Raw genomic sequence first — 17,460 nt, forward strand, 5'->3', positions numbered from 1 at the left:
CTTACTTTCGTCCCCTTAAAATTGGTCTCAAGGTATCGAAAAAGGAATATAGCGGGGGCAATAGGCACTTCTTATGGCTTTGCCGTAAACAAATTCTTCACTTGCTTAGTCATGCTTAACTGCAGTCACTAGAAGCGAGCCTGTTCAGCACCAGTAGATTTCCCAGCAGGGTACGCGAGACTCTTCACTTGCACATGCATATGTGATGGCGAGTTTGTTTATGTATATTTCAGTAAATAGATACATGTGAGTTTTTATATTCATATTGTGAAATTAGCGCGATCGCTTGAAAAGCTCAACTCGACAGGCCGTTCTAGTCAGCTAAGCTCCGAATTGCTCATATCAGCAAACGTTCTGCTGCTTGCGTAAGTATGAATGTACATCTGTGTTCACAATAATAGCAGCGCGACGTATTGCAAGATTTTCACTATTTATTTATTTGCTTTAATTTGTTTGATTACTTTTTTTTCAATAGCTGAATTGTATGCTTTTGTTGCTGTATAAAAGGCACACAACTCAAAATTTCAAGCTTTGCACCAAATTTTCATAAAAACTTCTTTAATCAGAATTTTTAGACATATTTCGAGTATGCAGTTTTATAGCCCATGAAATTCTGGTATAATAAAGTGCAAGTTTGAGCTCGCTTAAAATCGCGTTGATTTTTGGAATTTTTTTTGCTGGTGGTCTTGCGCATTTGCTCCATATAAAAAAATGTCGAACATTCAAAATGCCATAACACCGTGAACAAAACAAATTATCAAAAATCATTACCCCACTTTTAACTCGCACTTTATTATAACAAATTTAAATGGGTTATAAAACTTCATAGTTAGAATTTTTCGACAAAAAGTTTGCAATTTTCATGAAAATTTGTTGAAGTTTTTAAGGGGGGATTCCCATTTCAAACGCCAAAAAATACGGGTTTTTACGAATTATTATTAGGAAAACTATCAGTTGAATCTTTTGGAAAATTTACAGCCATATTTGTTATGCATTATATAAAATCAGTTTCAATTTTTGGTCGATTTACTGGAAAATTGTGGCTTTGACAACGCTCGAGGTGAAACTTCTATGAAAATTCCTGGTCCCTGGCCGCCACGATACCTCAGTTCCAGGTTGTCTGAAAGGAAAAATTCAAATGGGATTTTACTCCTTATGAATATAGTTTCAGTATGAGCTATTGAAAAAAAAATTTTTCGAAAATTAATAGGTCTATCGATAAGTTCGTGCGGTTTTACAACAGATGGCGTAACTTGATTATTATTCCATCGATCCACATTTCCAAACATTCATTGGAGAGCTACTGTCGTAAGGCACAAACGTCAGTATAAGTTTTTTATTTGAAGCGTAAACAACAATATTTTTACCACACTTGAAAATGTCGAATTTCGTGCCAAATAATGTGTTTTTGCGGGGAATTTTTTAATATGAAGAAAAAAGCAGCCGAAAGTCATCGTATCTTGGTGGAAGTTTATGGTGAGCATGCTCTAGCTGAGCGAACGTGCCAGAAGTGGTTTGCACGCTTTAAAAGTGGTGATTTTGGCTTGGAAGACGAAGAACGCGAGGTTGCAAAAACTTTGGGAGTTGATCAATCAACCATTTCCAAACGTTTAAAAGCCATGGGAATGATCCGAAAGGTAGGCCATTGGGTGCCGTATGAATTGAAGCCAAGAGACGTTGAACGCCGTTTTATGGCATGCGAACAACTGCTTCAACGGCACAAAAGAAAGGGTTTTTTGCATCGAATTGTGACTGGCGATGAAAAGTGGGTCCATTACGACAATCCAAAACGTCGGGCAACGTATGGATACCCTGGCCATGCTTCAACATCGACGTCGGCGCAGAATATTCATGGCCTGAAGGTTATGCTGTGTATCTGGTGGGACCAGCTGGGTGTTGTGTATTATGAGCTACTGAAACCGAATGAAACGATTACGGGGGATGTCTACCGACGACAATTGATGCGTTTGAGCCGAGCACTGCGAGAAAAACGGCCGCAATACGCCGATAGACACGACAAAGTTATTTTGCAACATGACAATGCTCGGCCACATGTTGCACAAGTGGTCAAAACATACTTAGAAACGCTCAAATGGGATGTCCTACCCCACCCGCTGTATAGTCCAGACGGTTTACGCGCCATCCGATTACTATCTCTTCCGATCGATGCAACATGGCCTGGCTGACCAGCACTTCCGTAATTACGATGAAGTCAAAAAATGGATCGATTCGTGGATTGCGGCAAAACCGACCGAATTTTTCACAAAGGGAATCCGTGAATTGCCAGAAAGATGGGAAAAAGTTTATGATAGAGACAGATATTATTTCGAGATTCGTGTCAAATTTGACAGCAATCGACCGAATAATTCTCGAGATATCATGGCGGCCGTATAGAAAAATGCTGTTTTGAGAAATTGATTTAAGACTCACAGCATTTTCGTGTTAATCCGCTATTCCAGGGCCGTATAGTACTTCCTTCCTCTTCAAAAAAATGATTTCGTACCATTTGCTGACCCCGACGTAAAATTCGAGCTTCTTTCGTTCCATTAAGGCTCGGCTATCGCTCGCGCGCTTTCTCAGTATTATGGAGCGCGCCGAGTTCATTGATCACGCAAAACTTCGTCAATTTAACAAATTTTGTCACAAAATTTTGCACAGAGTTCTTTGAAAGTATAATAAACAAGAATTGGTAAAAAAAATCGATTTTTTTAAGCCGGGAATGGGAATCCCCCCTTCAAATTTTGTACGAATTTCGAAACTTGGACTTAAAACTTAGAACTCTTTTTTTGTTGTTTTTGTTGCAGTGTCAACTATATATTTAATAGAAAAAAAAAATCAAAAACAAAATAAATAAATTGTCGAATATTCGCAATATGTCGTACTGCTATTATTGTTAACATAGATATGAATAGACAAAAATTTACGATAGAATAGGCTGCAGGAAAAGCTATCGGAAAATATTACAATTTTTAACTACAGCTCCTGGAATCGATACCCCCTAAGTTGTTTCAAGCATCGATCACCCTCCGCCTGGCAATCTCACACCCTCTCTGTCTGCGAAACATGATGGAAAGAATAATGAGATGGCGCCTATCGTGGTACCGTTACTCTGCGCTCAGCGAATTTGACAATGAGTGACGTCGTATTAGCACCAGATTACCATTTTCGTAACTTTATTTGGCTTTTTTTTCTGTTATTTAGTCTCGGAGTTTTAGTTCTTTCTTCATGAAACTTTTTTAGCCTGTCCTAATTAAAAGTAATGTTTATAATTTTGTAAAATATAAATTTTTTAAAAATTATTTCAGTAATTCACTCAGTTTTATTTAGCTTTACTTTGTTTTAACATCTGGGAGCATTGCCCGCGATTGCACTTGTTTTTGGTGTTCTTCTGCTTTCGGCAGTCAAATCTCTCTCTCGCTACTGCAGTGTTGCCTAGCTTTGGATATAAAAACGCACTAAAATGCCCATTTAAAGAAAATAAAACACCAACTTTTTATTGAATCACTTAATGAACTTTGTATGCGTGACAAATTGTCTTTAAAATGTGCGCTTTTTATATAAATGTGTTATGGCACAATTGTACATATCGTCCCCTTAGTATAACAATAGCCTATGTGCTCATAGGCTATTATTTTTTTATTGAATTTTTGGATTCTCCATCGTCGATTTTATATGTGGTCAAAATTTTATCAAATTCTAGTTCCACAAAGTGGGTCAAAACGTCAGTCAAAAAATAATAAATATTTACAGACATAATGAGATTTGAGTGAGAGCTACTTTCGACAAAAAGTTTGAAATTCATTTTCTCAAAACATCAAAAAATGTATAGGCTATTTTAATACTAAGGGGACGATATGTACAATTTAATTTATGAGTTTTTTTTGGTTAAGCGAGACTCTTTTGTTAAGGGAACGACTTTTTTGCTATATTTGAGGTTATGTAACAAGACAAGGTACTCTTTTTGTAAAAATGTTATTATGGTTTCTTTAGTATTTTGGTATTTTAACTATGAATACACCTTTTGATGCCCTATGTCCCACTAAGGATTGAGGAGCGAAAGAAACGATTACACCTCTCTGGTTTTAATTCGCATTCAGTAAATTCAAACGCTCTTCAAAATGTGTAAAAAGGTTTTCAATGTTACGAAGAGTTCAGAGAAGAAGATTTAATATTCTAGCGTAACCTTAAAAGGAGCAAAAAATTAAATTTGCACTTTCAAAATATCAAATTTTATAAGAATCAACAAATTTTCATTTGCACTAAAATCTTCTCATAGTGAACTTTTTTAACCTTCTTTTGTTTAATAATACAGTTTTTTTTTTAACTTTAACAGTTTCGGTAGCTTTGAATTAAAAAAAAGAAACAAACTCCAAACCCAAAAATTTGTTTGCATTTTGGGTATAAAAGAGCACTAAATTTATTGCGAAGAGCAAATGGTTGGCAACACTGCGCAAACGGCAAACGTGACGTCACGCACTCTCTGATGGGTGCAATCTTGTTTCTATCATACTTGTCTGCGAAAGGCATCTCATAAAAAACTCGCTCTCTTTGTGGGGAAACAAGAAAATATGTATAATATCTCGAAACTTGGCCTACATAACTGTCAGGTTACTATTATAAGAAGCATTATTAATTCCTTATGGACTACCAAAACAGCCACCTTTTTTATGACTAATCGGTAAGCTGCACAAAGGGACTTACTTCAATCAGTGCAGTATTAGAGTTGCCATAGTAACCTATTTTTCTTTCAACTTGGACGGTTGGTATGTGTAAATTACTCTATAACGGTTAGTCTATGCTGCATATAGCGCAACTAGAATAGATTGTTGTGTTGCCTTGAGTTAATTTCTGATTTTGTTATATATCAGCTGGTCATGAGTATCCGAGATTCGGTCCATAAGTCCGTGAAAATTTAAGTATGGAATACTATAATATATTTACCAAAAAAAAATTTTATTTCAACATAGTCAGCCTTTAGTTCGCAATTTTGCGATGCCTTCCCATAATAAAAATTTTTGAGGTTCTCAGAATAGGCGTTTGACTTCATCATCCATCATCCACCACCCAAAATCATTGCCTCCAAGTCATATTTTTCTTTAGGTTTGCAACAGAAAATCGTCGCAGGGCGATGCAAATGGAGGGAACAACTGGATGAGGACACAATTCATTACTGAATACACGCAATTTTGCCAATGCAACTGTGAACTTGTGTGCCTGTGGTTTGGTAATCGATGCGAATCATGGTGAAAAGATTTTTAGAGGTGTGGCCAAGGCCAGACAGTTAAGCGGTTCTCAGCGAATTTGAAGGAATCAGCTGATTGTCTCACGTAATCGGGGTCATGAGGGTGGTTTGCTTATGAAAAAAATGAGATTGGTTAGTCGCTTCGTTGCCGTCTGAACATCGACTGATTCGACTGTGAATCTGTGAATACGTGTGAAATGAGCAAACAGAATTCTGCTGTCGAGTACCTGATGATGTGGTACCAAACTTTAAACTCTTAAAACTAAACGGCGTCAGTCTCAGGCTAACCCAACAGGCAAAATACCTAGGTGTTATCCTAGACCCCAAACTCAGCTGGAAGTTCAACGTAGAGTACAGGGTAAAGAAAGCGAATATAGCACTTTACACGTGTAAGATGATGTTGTTGGGTAAAAAATGGGGTCTCCAACCAAAACTATCAAATTGGTCCTATACAGCCATTGTAAGACCAATACTAACATATGCGGCACTAGTTTGGTGGCCTGCAACAGAAAAGAAATACAACAAAACTACGCTGAACAAGATAAAAAGAACAGCGCGTAGCTTAACTACAGGAGCGCTTAGCACCAGTCCTACTGAAGCGCTCAATGTACTAACTCATCTGCTACCATTAGATTTACACATTAAAACAATAGCTACTTGCAGCGCGGTAAGGCTCAGAGACATAGGAAGCTGGAGAACAAGGTCGTACGGTTACAGTAAGATCCTCCTACAGGGACCCTCGCTGCTCAAAAACAGATCACTCTACACAGTCCCCGTCCTTAACTTCAAGAAAGACTTTACGGTACGTTTTCCAGCGAGAGCCGAATGGGGCAAAGGGAAGGCGATTGGAAGATACGATATCGAAATCTATACCGATGGTTCTAAGATGAACTGTGGTGCGGGAGCTGGCTCCCATTCGGAGCTACTCAACCTATCTCAGTCAATTCGTCTTCCTGATTATGCCAGCGTGTTCCAGGCAGAACTTTTTGCGACCAGAGAAGCATACAAATCTCTAAAACTCTATAAGAAAGTTGGTGCAATAGTAGCTATCTTCTTAGACAGTCAAGCAGCTACAAAGGCTTTAGATTCCAACTACATTTCATCCAAACTGGTCTTACAGTGTAGAGAGGAGCTGGAATTGCTTAGTCATTGGCTGGAAATCACTCTGATATGGGTTCCCGGTCATAGGATAATAGATAGCGGTTGAGCTAGTAAGAAAAGGTTGGACACTAGACTTAGCGGAGGCGGTGGCAGTCTCCACCCCATTGAACACACTAAAAGCATCCATTGCTTTACACTATCTTGCTTTAGCCGAAAGAAGATGGAAGCAAATAACTACATGCATTACAACACAAAACACAATCCAAGGACGAATCACCTGTTAGGATATTCTCGGCCAAACACCTCACGCATCACTGCAACCCTTACAGCTCATTGGCACGTAGGGAAGCATGCAGCTAGACTCAACCTCCCCTTCAATCCCATCTGCAGAAGCTGTCAAGCGGAAGGGGCGAAGGAAAGTTTTTTCCACTACTTATGTGAATGTCCAGGGCTAGCTAGGGCACGACTCTGCTCCTTTGGTAAGCCTTTCCTGCAGCAAATTAATGAGATCTCAGACAACAAAAAAAAGACATCATCACACGAGACAGTGGTAGTAAAACGGTTAGCTGGTCGCTAATTAGGAGTATTTCAGTGGAAATATTCAACCACTTCAACAACAACAACAACAACCTGATGATGTGCCAGCCGAAGTTACTCTCTTAATTTTGCTATAATCTATCATCCTTGGATACTAATGATATCTATTCTATACCAGAAAACCTTAGTTAGCCGATAGAGGCGCCTTTAACCTTCTTATGCTCACCGTGCCCTCATCGTGGAAGGGATGAGCACAACGGCAAAGAAAAATTTACATTAGAAAATCCATTACTGGATTGTACGGGAGCTTAAGTGGTAGTAGTTTCTGTCATGAGTTCTAACCGGTGACTTAAATTCTGGTACCAAATAGAACAAGATCACTTAGTGTGCGACCTGATCTGTTCACCGAGACGTCCTCCTCTTGGATTGTCAAGGTCGCAAAGGTTTAACAGAACAAGAGCACTTGGTGTTCGACTCGATCTGTTCACCGAGACGTCCTCCTCTTGGATTGTCAAGGTCGCAAAGGTTCAACACCCAAGCGGCGATACAGTTTGGACTATGTCAACTCGATATGAAGTTAATTGCAATCGGTTGCTGTCCGCCAAACAAGACAGATGATTTAATTAGACCTCGAACCCTGCCAAGGCTGTTAATTTCTCGCTTCCAATTGCTACCGAAAATACTTGCATTTGTGGCACTGATCAACGCATTGCCTGAAATTTAAACTGTTGAGCTCTTGAGTGCCGAGAGTAGGACTGACGTTGGCAGGTACCCACCTAAGACACCGAATAATGTATCAAGATGTGTGCACAAACTATTTTTTTGAATGCATACTTAGATTTTGGTTTTATTTTGTAGTTCAACTGGCTTTCCAGTCGGTTTTTGCCGAAAACGTGCTCGAAGAGTCAGCAATTGCCATGTAGTATCAAATTAGCTGCATTTCCTACAGGGTTACTCTGTATGCTATCGACTTACTTACGTTACATATAAATTAATTTTACGCGCTTTATTATTATTCTAGTCAGGCTGGTTTCCTCCTCGTCGGCAGCAAAATGTGAGCAATACTTTTCCATAAATAAGCTTTTTTCCTCCAATTAATTTGTTTAGATTAGTTTAGCAAATATATCAGTATTTATATACTGGCTTGTTATTATAGTGTTGTGTTGTGTTATTTTGTGGGTGTTTTGGCGCTTCCAAAAGCGTTGGCGTGCATTTATATGTGAATAGATATTTTTGTTTATCTGTTTTACAATTTGTGTTGTTTAAAAATTTCGCGCGTGCTTTGCGGTTTTTGGTAGCTGCGTTCCTTACAATAGAAAATTACAAGTGGTTTTAAACACATTTACATACACACATACAAATGTATATATTTACAACCACATGCGGGTACTATAAATAAAAATCGCAGTAACTGCAATGCGTGAGTCATTCAAAAGTGTTAGCGATAAGTGTTTTGCCCGCAATTCGTTCGCTTGTGGAAGTCAATTAAAGCTAACAGGTTATTTCGCCGGCAAAATGAAACAGCTTTTACCAATACTGCAAATTGTATACTAAAGAATTGTGTATTATGCAGTTTCTGCATTATTACTCATACTCATTTTTGAGGAGAGTAAAACATTGAACGCGAGGCTCGAAGGCCCAAGTTGACATTCACAAAACACAATCCAAGAGATTGGCCACAACTGCGCTGTAAGTGTGGAGTCCGTGAAGACTCTTATAAAGACTACAGGGCTAATGAAAGGTTCTATTAAAATTTGAGACCTTGCATACATATGTGTACATACATATATGTATATGTACATTAGGGCGGGTTGATATAAAAATCGCTCATTGCTCTGTGAAAATCGTATTCTAGGGATCAAAGTAAGAAACTTTGCCGAAGGAGCCATACCTCTAAAACGAATTCTGATGTCCCCCAATTTGGGTTAAAATCCGATCCGAAATTATGAGCGAACTTTGAGAGCCTTGATGCTCATTAATTTACATAGCTGTAAGGTATTGTTGGTGGTAAGGTTGTTGTTTCCGATCGATCGTGAATATCTTTTAGAACTCGGAATTCGTAAAAAAACTGTTCAGTTAGGGAATCATCGTCAATCATTTTTCGAGTAGTCTATTTACGCATAAAGATAGTTTTCTACATAGTAACTTTGCATAAAGAGTAAATTTTACGGTAAATAGTCCTTATGTGAAATCGGGTATCTGAACTGTAGATATGCGAAGTAACCAACTACAGTCTGCATAGCTCGATGTGCCAAAGAAAATTTTTGAGACGTTTCGGAATGCACTGAGGTAGATTACCAAAAAAAGCACGAAATCGTCCTCAAGTGTTATTGTGCGATATGAATGAAATAAAAGCCCATAATCTTGAATCTGGACACTCTGCTGATACCATTTTGTTTTAGTAATTTGACTCGCAGTTCTTAGATTTAGTGAATCGTAGGCATGCAAGCGAAAACACGAATAGACTGGCACGAAAACGTGGCTAAAACAAATCAGTTTGTTGCTTTATTCAGTGAGTGTTAAATATGCCGCTAGTAAATACACCGCTACCTTTGGCTTCCCTAAGTCCATTTAAGCCCCTATGAATTATATGCATATGCATATGCATGTGTGTCTGTATGTACCTAATATGCATATATACAAATCAACATAACTGTGATGGGTTCCCACTCCGCTTACATCACTTCCGCTTATTGTATTATGCCGCGCCAAAAACTATCAGGGTACAGCCATGCATATGTATGTGTGTGTGTAAATAAGTATGCACGTGAATTTCATAATTCAATTTTTGTGCTGCCAGTAAGGTAAGCAACTCGCGAGGGTGCTTAGTGAAATTATGAAAAAATTCGTTTGCCTTTGGGTAGAGTTTTTAATCATACACTTCATATTCCATTATTTTATTGAAATTTGCAGTCATTCACACCGTGTCACGAACGTCTGATATGCGGTGGAGGATTTTGATTAAGTTTTAATGGGATATTTATGCAACAGTACACATATTTTTGTATGTAAATACAGACTTATGTGTGTTTATTTAAATGACATGAAACGCTTTAAATAAAAATATACACTTTTTGCACATAATTTTTAAGAATATTTGTCTGTTGGGATTTTCTTAAGGGTGCCATATGAGCAAATATAAATAAATAAATAAATACATACTTACTTAGGTGGCCATAACAACCCGTTACTGAGTTACGGACGCTCTCACTAGCTCTCTCCAGGCGCCCCTGCTCCGCGCGCGGCTTCTCCAATTCTGTGCACCAAGCGAGCATAGGGTTTCCTCCACTTGGTCTTTCCACCGGAGCAATGGTCTTCCTCTGCGTCGGCTCCCTTGGACTTCGCCCTCGAACACCTTCTTTGCTGGAGCTTCTTCATTCATACGCACGACATGCCCTAGCCAACGCAGGCGTTGGATGGCTATGCGTTGAACTACGTCAATGTCGGCGTAGAGCTCATACAGCTCGTGGTTCATTCTTGAACCGTAGTCTTCGCCAACGCGCACAGGACCGAAGATCTTACGAAGAAATTTTCTCTCGCACACCCCAAGAGCGGCTGCATCGCTTTGTGACACTACCCATGCCTCTGCGCCATAAAGCAACCCGGGTATGATGAGCGTCTTGTAAAGTGTCAGTTTGGTCATTCGAGAGAGGGCTTGACTATTCAATTGCTTACTTAGCCCATAGTAACACCTATTAGCAAGAGTGATTCTCCGTTTGATCTCGTTGTTGCTGTTAACGGCGGTGCCAAGATAAATACATTCTGGCACAACTTCGAAAGTATAGTTGTCCGCAATGACATGCGTTCCTACACGTCGTGTGTTCCGCGTTGTAGACAGCATATACTTCGTTTTACCCTCGTTCACCGCCAGACCCACTCGTGATGATTCCTTTTCGATAGCAGAAAACGCAGCGGTGACATCTCGCTTACAGCGGCCGATAATGTCAATGTCATCTGCGTACGCAAGGAGCTGGACACATTTGTAGAAAATAGTTCCATTACGATGAACACCTGCTTTTCGGAGCACCCCTTCCATCACGAAGTTGAAGAGGTTGCATGACAGTGGATCGCCTTGTCTGAAACCTCGAACGGTACTGAATGGCTCGGAGAGGTTATTTCCTACTTTGACGGAGCTGGTTGTGTTGCTCAACGTCATTCTGCAAAGCCGTATGAGCTTCGCTGGTATACCGAACACAGACATGGTGGCGTACAGGCAATCCCTTATCGGGCTATCGAACGCAGCTTTATAGTCGACAAAGAGATGATGGGTGCCGACTTGCTTTTCATGGGATTGGGCGTAATGTGAAAATCTGGTCGATGGTGGACTTACCACGTCTGAAACCGCACTGATAAGGCCCGATCAGTGTGTTGGCAAACGGCTTAAGTCTTCCACATAGGACGCTAGACAGGACCTTGTAAGCGATGGTTAGAAGACTAATGCCCCGGTAGTTGGTGCAGATCATCGGGTCACCCTTCTTCAGTACAGGACAAAGAACACTGAGATTCCAATCGTTGGGCATGCTTTCTGCTAGCCATATTTTGCAGATGAGCTGATGCATGCTCCCTAGCCGCCAGTCTTGAACAATTCAGCGGGCAAGCCGTCGGCGCCAGCCGCTTTGTTATTCTTGAGCCGCTAAGTGGCAACTCTGACTTCGTCATGACTAGATGGTGGAACGTCCAAATTATCGTCGATTGGCGGTATCGGGTCATCTTCTACTGGGGCGGAATTGTGTGCGTCATCGCCAGCAAGTAAATTGCAGAAGTGTTCCCTCCATATGCCTAGTATGGACTGTGTATCCATACCCACATGCCCGTTTTTATCTCTGCAGGCTGATGCTCCGGTCTTGAAACCTTGTGTCAGACGCTTGACTTGTTGATAGAATTTTCGAGCATCATTCTTGCCCTTCAACACCTCTAGCAGCTCACGCTCACGTTTCTCCTGTTCTCGTTTCTTGCGTCTGAAGAGGCGCCTCTCTTCCGTTCTCTTTTCCCTGTAGTTATCTCGCACGGCCCGCGTTGCAGCTGACTGCAGAGTTCTTTTGTAAGCTGCGTTCTTCGCTGTAGTAGCTTCGCGTCACTCTTCGTCGTACCATTGGTTTCGTTTAGGTGGGCGTTGGAACCCAATGGTTTTTTCAGCGGCAGCTCGCATAGAGCGGGATATATGTGCCCAAAGTAAAATAAAATAAATAAATAATAAATAGAAAAAAACATTAGGTTAGCCAGGTTGCTTGTCTAAGACAAGGCACATGGTGGCCCTAATACCTGATACCTGAATTTGATTTTTATCCCCCAACTAAGTTGCTTAAACCACTTAAATCTTTTTAAGAAGGTAACTAAGCCTCTCAGTGAGAAATTTGCCAGGTCTTCTAAGAAATAAACGCCTAGATATTTTGCACAGTTTCTTTGAAGTGCAGGAGATTCACAGAGAAGGTGCTGCGCCCACACAATTTCTTCTTAATCTCCACAACTCCTGCAGACGTCATTAAGAGATGTACGTACCCATTTTACTGGCTATGGTGCCATTAGCGCAGTGATCCGTTGTTACACCTGTGAGGACGCTGGCAGTTGATCTGTTGAATCCAAGCAGACATTGATTCGGTTTTGGTCAGAAAGCTTTGGATACTTTGCAGTTAGTAGTCAGATACCACCTTTTATTGGTTTCCGCGATTCCGTCCTCTACCACCATTAGCCTGAGCCGAATTCCCCGTTAAGAATCAGCATACCCTATTCGCTCATGCGTTTCTACTAATTCATAAATTGAAGGCAAGTGGCAACTCATTAAAACACCTTCTCTTTCAAGCCGACGTTTTTTTTTCGCATAACAATTTTCTAAAGTAGTAAAAAATCTCAATCCGCAAATTTCTTAATCAACCGCAATTTTTTAACTTCTTTGCCTCACCCAAAATGAAATAATAATAATTTTAAAGCCTGACTCAGTGTAGCTACAATCCAGCTTTTGTGGCATAATTAACGAACTGTGACACAACAACTGTTTTCTTTACTACCGTAGACTATAATCAGCGCGAAGATCGCCGCCACCCACTCGTGTGCAGGTGCAGCGGAACAATGGCTCTGGATTGAGTAACAGCTGTCGATCGGTGCGGCAGCAGAGGAACTTATGAATGTATGGCGTTATGTTGAGTAACCAAAGTCGTGTAGCGCTCTGGGTATGTACCGTTTCCCACATCTTTGTTGGATGGGTGTTGCTTGTGATTTTATTGCTTATTGCAAGCAGGAATCTGTTGATCAGTGAAGCGCAATAAGTGTGAATTTTTATTCTTCTGAATGCTTCACTGCATTTATTTTGCACATATTTTTGTGAATTCTTTGCAAGCAGTATTTTTTCGATGTGGGTATTGGAGCATTTAAAAGTAAATAATACAGAGTTAGTCTCGAACTCTTAACTCAAACTTCGTACTTTGTACTTTGAGTGTGAAAACGGATCGGTTTATGCCGTAGCAGCAACTTCAGTACCAACAAGAAAAACACTAACACTGGTTGTGAGGCAAAAAAGAAAAATAAATATGTAAACCTCGTATGCCAACATGTGTATGTATGGGTGTAAGCACATTCACGCAATGTAATTACTTTAGACTTTATTACATTACACTTGCCACAACTTTTTCTTTACAAGAACATATTTATAAACTCTTATGCATGCACATACATACATACAGGCATATATTTTAAGGGCAACTTATCATAGTAAAGCCGCGGTGGCATAAATCAATTTTCTGGCTCACGTCACAGGCACGCAGACACGTCACAGAGTAATTAAGTTGTTGTTTTTTAAGGGGAATTATTTTATGTAGTCTGCAAAATTAACATATCGAAACTGTTAAAGGAAAAAACATATTTTTGTGTAGCCATATTTTGTGGCGCAAAATTAATCATCCAATTTTGTATGTGAATAATATTTTTACTAAATAAAATATGATTTTTAGTGATGGAAATCTTAATTTTTCAATTTTCGCCTCCTTTACTTGGTTGGTTGCATACTGGAGCTGTCTAGTTCACAAGAGTCAAATATGCACGGCGCTATTCGCAAAAATTATAATTCTTCCTATAGTGATTAATTTTAATTTCAAACAATTCTTTGATAATATCCTCCGAGACAAAATACAAGAAGCGCTCTCCAACTTGGGTATCAGCGACAAACTTATTCAGTTGGTCATGGCAACACTAACTAACACCACTGGAAAAGTAGTTGTACAACAAGCAGTGTCAAAGCCTTTCGAAATCTCAATGGGCTAAAACAAGGCGACGCCATTTCCACATCTTTATTTAATCTCCTTCTTCAATATGCGATAAAAAACGAAGTGAAGTTTGGAAACCTTTTTTAGGCGCTCAGGAATAACAATCGCGTATCCGGATGATATCGCAATAGTGGCAAGGAACAAAAGATATTTCATTGAAACCTTCTGTAACATTGAATTTCGTGCAAAATCAGTAGGCCTTAGAATAAATGAAGGCAAAACTAAATATCTGAAGGTCTCCCGCAGCGAAGAAAGACGAAGTCCTGAAAACATCCAAATCGGGACATTAACCTTTGAAGGTGTTCAAAACTTCAAATATTTGGGAGTGTTAATAAAAAATGACAACAGTAGTTACGACACAGTACAAAACAGAATAATGGCAAACAAACAAAGCATATTACGCCCACAAAAAATTGCTGAAGTCCAAACTGCTCACACGTGAATGTAAATTGCGCCTCTGCCAGTCAATAATACTACCGGTGCTTTCCTACGGCTGCGAGTGCTGGACATTGACAAGCAAAGACGAAAGTAGCTTAAGAGTTTTCGAACGAAAAGTACTCCGAAGGCTGTTTGGCCTCATACGCTGCAACGATGGAACGTACCGAATACGCTACAACGATGAGTTGCTAAACTTATTCTAGGGAGACGAAGTCGTGAAATACATTAAATCCCAAAGGCTTCGATGGTTAGGGCACACTGTGGATACAAGGAACTATGCTCACACACATACACATTCTTGCAACGACGTCTTTCTCATAAAAATGCAAAAAAACATACGGCACATCGTTTTCATTAGTTTGATTACTCTAGTTTAAGTCTCACAAATCAGAGGTTGAGTTCGAATCGAACGAACTACACTCAAACATAGCATCTGCGTTTCACGAAAGTTGTCCGGTAAAAGTGAAAAAGCCGCAAAGAAATGTTCTTTGGTGGAATAGTAAACTTTCCGACCTGCGTAAAGAAACAAGAACTTTATGGAATAGAGCTAAAGTAACAGGGGATTGGTCCTCCTACTCAACAGCCCGAACCAACTACAACAAAGAATTGAGGAAATCTAAAAGGGCTACTTGGAGGGATCACTGTGAAAAGATTTGTAGTCTTCCGAATGCTATTCGTATCCAAAAAGCCCTACTAAAAGATCACTCAAACGGCATTAGTACCCGGAAAAAACCAGATGGAAGCTACACAAGGAATCCAGAGGAAACCAGTCAACTTCTGCTGGACACTCACGTCCCTGGATCACTTGTGCGAGACGAGATCTCTGTACCGGCAGAAACTACCACATCTGCGAGTGCTGAGAACTTAAAACTAGCAAACAAGCTATTCCATGAAAAGCGAGTACAATGGGCGATATCAACATTCAGTCCATACAAATCTCCTGGTCCTGATGGGATATTCCCCTGTCTTTTACAGCAGGGTGCACACCATATTATCCCTAATTTGACCAGACTATACAAAGCAAGCTTACTGCTAGGATATTTGCCTACAAAATGGGCTGAAGTTAAGGTTGTATTTATTCCAAAGGTAGGGAAAAAACCCGAACAATTGCCTAAATCATACAGACCAATTAGTCTCAGCTCATTTTTCCTTAAAACAATGGAAAAGATAGTTGATCAGTATATTAGGGAAAACAATCTAGCTAACTTCCCACTGCATCGACTTCAATTTGCCTATCAACAGGGAAAATCCACTGAGACTGCAATACACAGCCTGGTAACAGTTATTGAAAAGGCTATTGAGTCCAAACAGATAGCTCTATGTGCATTTATTGACATATCAGGAGCTTTTGATAACACCTCCTATGGAGCAATCTATAATGCCCTATATCTAAAGGAGGTACCTAAACCCATCACTAGATGGATAATATTCATGCTGAAATCTAGGACGATCAGCGCCGAACTAGGAGAAACAATCAAATATATTAAAGCCACAAGAGGTTGCCCTCAAGGTGGCGTACTTTCTCCTCTTTTGTGGACTCTAGTCATAGATGAACTTCTCCACAAACTGAATAACCTAGGATTTCACACTCAGGGTTACGCTGATGACCTAGTAGTTTATGTATTAGGCTGGCATGAGGAAACCATTTCGGATCGCATGCAGCAAGCCCTTACAATAATAAACAAATGGTGCACGGAAAAGGGCTCTCCATTAACCCATCCAAAACAACACTTGTACCGTTTACTAGGAGAAGGAACATAAATCTCAAATGTCCGATCCTTAATGGAAAAACACTTCAACTCGCGACAGAAGTGAACTATCTTGGCGTCAGTCTTGACAAAACGCTTACGTGGAATTCCCATATTGAGAGAGTTACTTCAAAAGCCACAAGGGCATTCTTTGCCTGCACAAGGCTTTTTGGTAAGACATGAGGACTAAGCCCTAGGATGACCTTCTGGACATTCACCACAGTTGAGAAACCCATAGTCATTTATGCATCCTCAGCATGGTGGCCCAAGGTCAAGCAAAGAAAAGCAGTAGATGAATTAAACAAACTGCATCGCCTGATGTGTGTTGGCATTACAGGGGCTATGAAAACATATCCTACATAGTCCCATTCTTCATAGGGATGATTTACTATCACCCAAACCAATACTCTTCAGGAACTTTCAAGTTATAATTAATGAACGCACAGATTGGAGAACTAACTCTATCACTTTCAAACCTGGCTCTCAGCTAAGGTTTACTGATGGGTCCAAATTGGAAAATGGTAGAACAGGGCCAGGAATCAATGGGCCTAAATTCAAAAAATCGATTCCGATGGGACTCTACCCAACAATATTCCAGGCAGAAATACATGCCATTGAAATATGTGTGAGAGAATGCCTTAGCAGGAAAATGAGAGGTACTCACACCGACATACTTTCAGGTAGCCAAGCGGCTCTAAAAGCCCTTCTATCAACAACTATCACCTCTAAATTGGTAATTGATTGCCTAAATCTTCTCAACACGTTAGGAAACCTTAACATATATTAGTAACACTAGGCTGGATTCCGGGACATGAAGTACATGAGGGACATGAAATGGCTGGTGACCTTGCAAAACAAGGAGCAAATATGCAACTTACTGATCCTGAGTCTTTCTGTGGACTCACAAAAAGCCACATTAATTAACTCCTGAGGAAATGGGAAGAAAGGAAATTTGCTGCACACTGGCTAAACTGTGCCGGTCAGCGTAAAGCCAAACTATTTCTGAATTCGCTCCGAACAAAAAATACAATGAGCCAGCTTAACAGTTGATTCTCTAACAATTGTATATCGAGAACTGAGTAGCGGTACCACGATATAAGCAATCTCTTATGTTCTCTTTATCGTAATCTTAACCAAA

At 40.0% G+C, this 17,460-nt stretch overlaps 1 protein-coding gene across 3 annotated transcripts in view; it reads left to right on the forward strand.

Moving 5' to 3' along the window:
* LOC129249465 (WD repeat and FYVE domain-containing protein 3) overlaps positions 1 to 17,460 on the forward strand; it is a 71,648-nt gene that overhangs the window by 20,958 nt on the left and 33,230 nt on the right. Inside the window, exon 1 of one of the 3 annotated variants that reach the window (XM_054889298.1) lies at positions 8,065 to 8,099. The exons of the other annotated variants lie outside the window; for them this stretch is intronic. The gene's annotated coding sequence lies outside the window, so the exon portion shown is untranslated. Of the gene's footprint in view, positions 1 to 8,064; positions 8,100 to 17,460 lie in introns of those variants that run through there. 3 annotated transcript variants of the gene reach the window in all.

This window comes from Anastrepha obliqua, chromosome 5 (genome assembly GCF_027943255.1).
Source record: "Anastrepha obliqua isolate idAnaObli1 chromosome 5, idAnaObli1_1.0, whole genome shotgun sequence".
Classification (NCBI taxonomy): Eukaryota; Metazoa; Arthropoda; class Insecta; order Diptera; family Tephritidae; genus Anastrepha; species Anastrepha obliqua.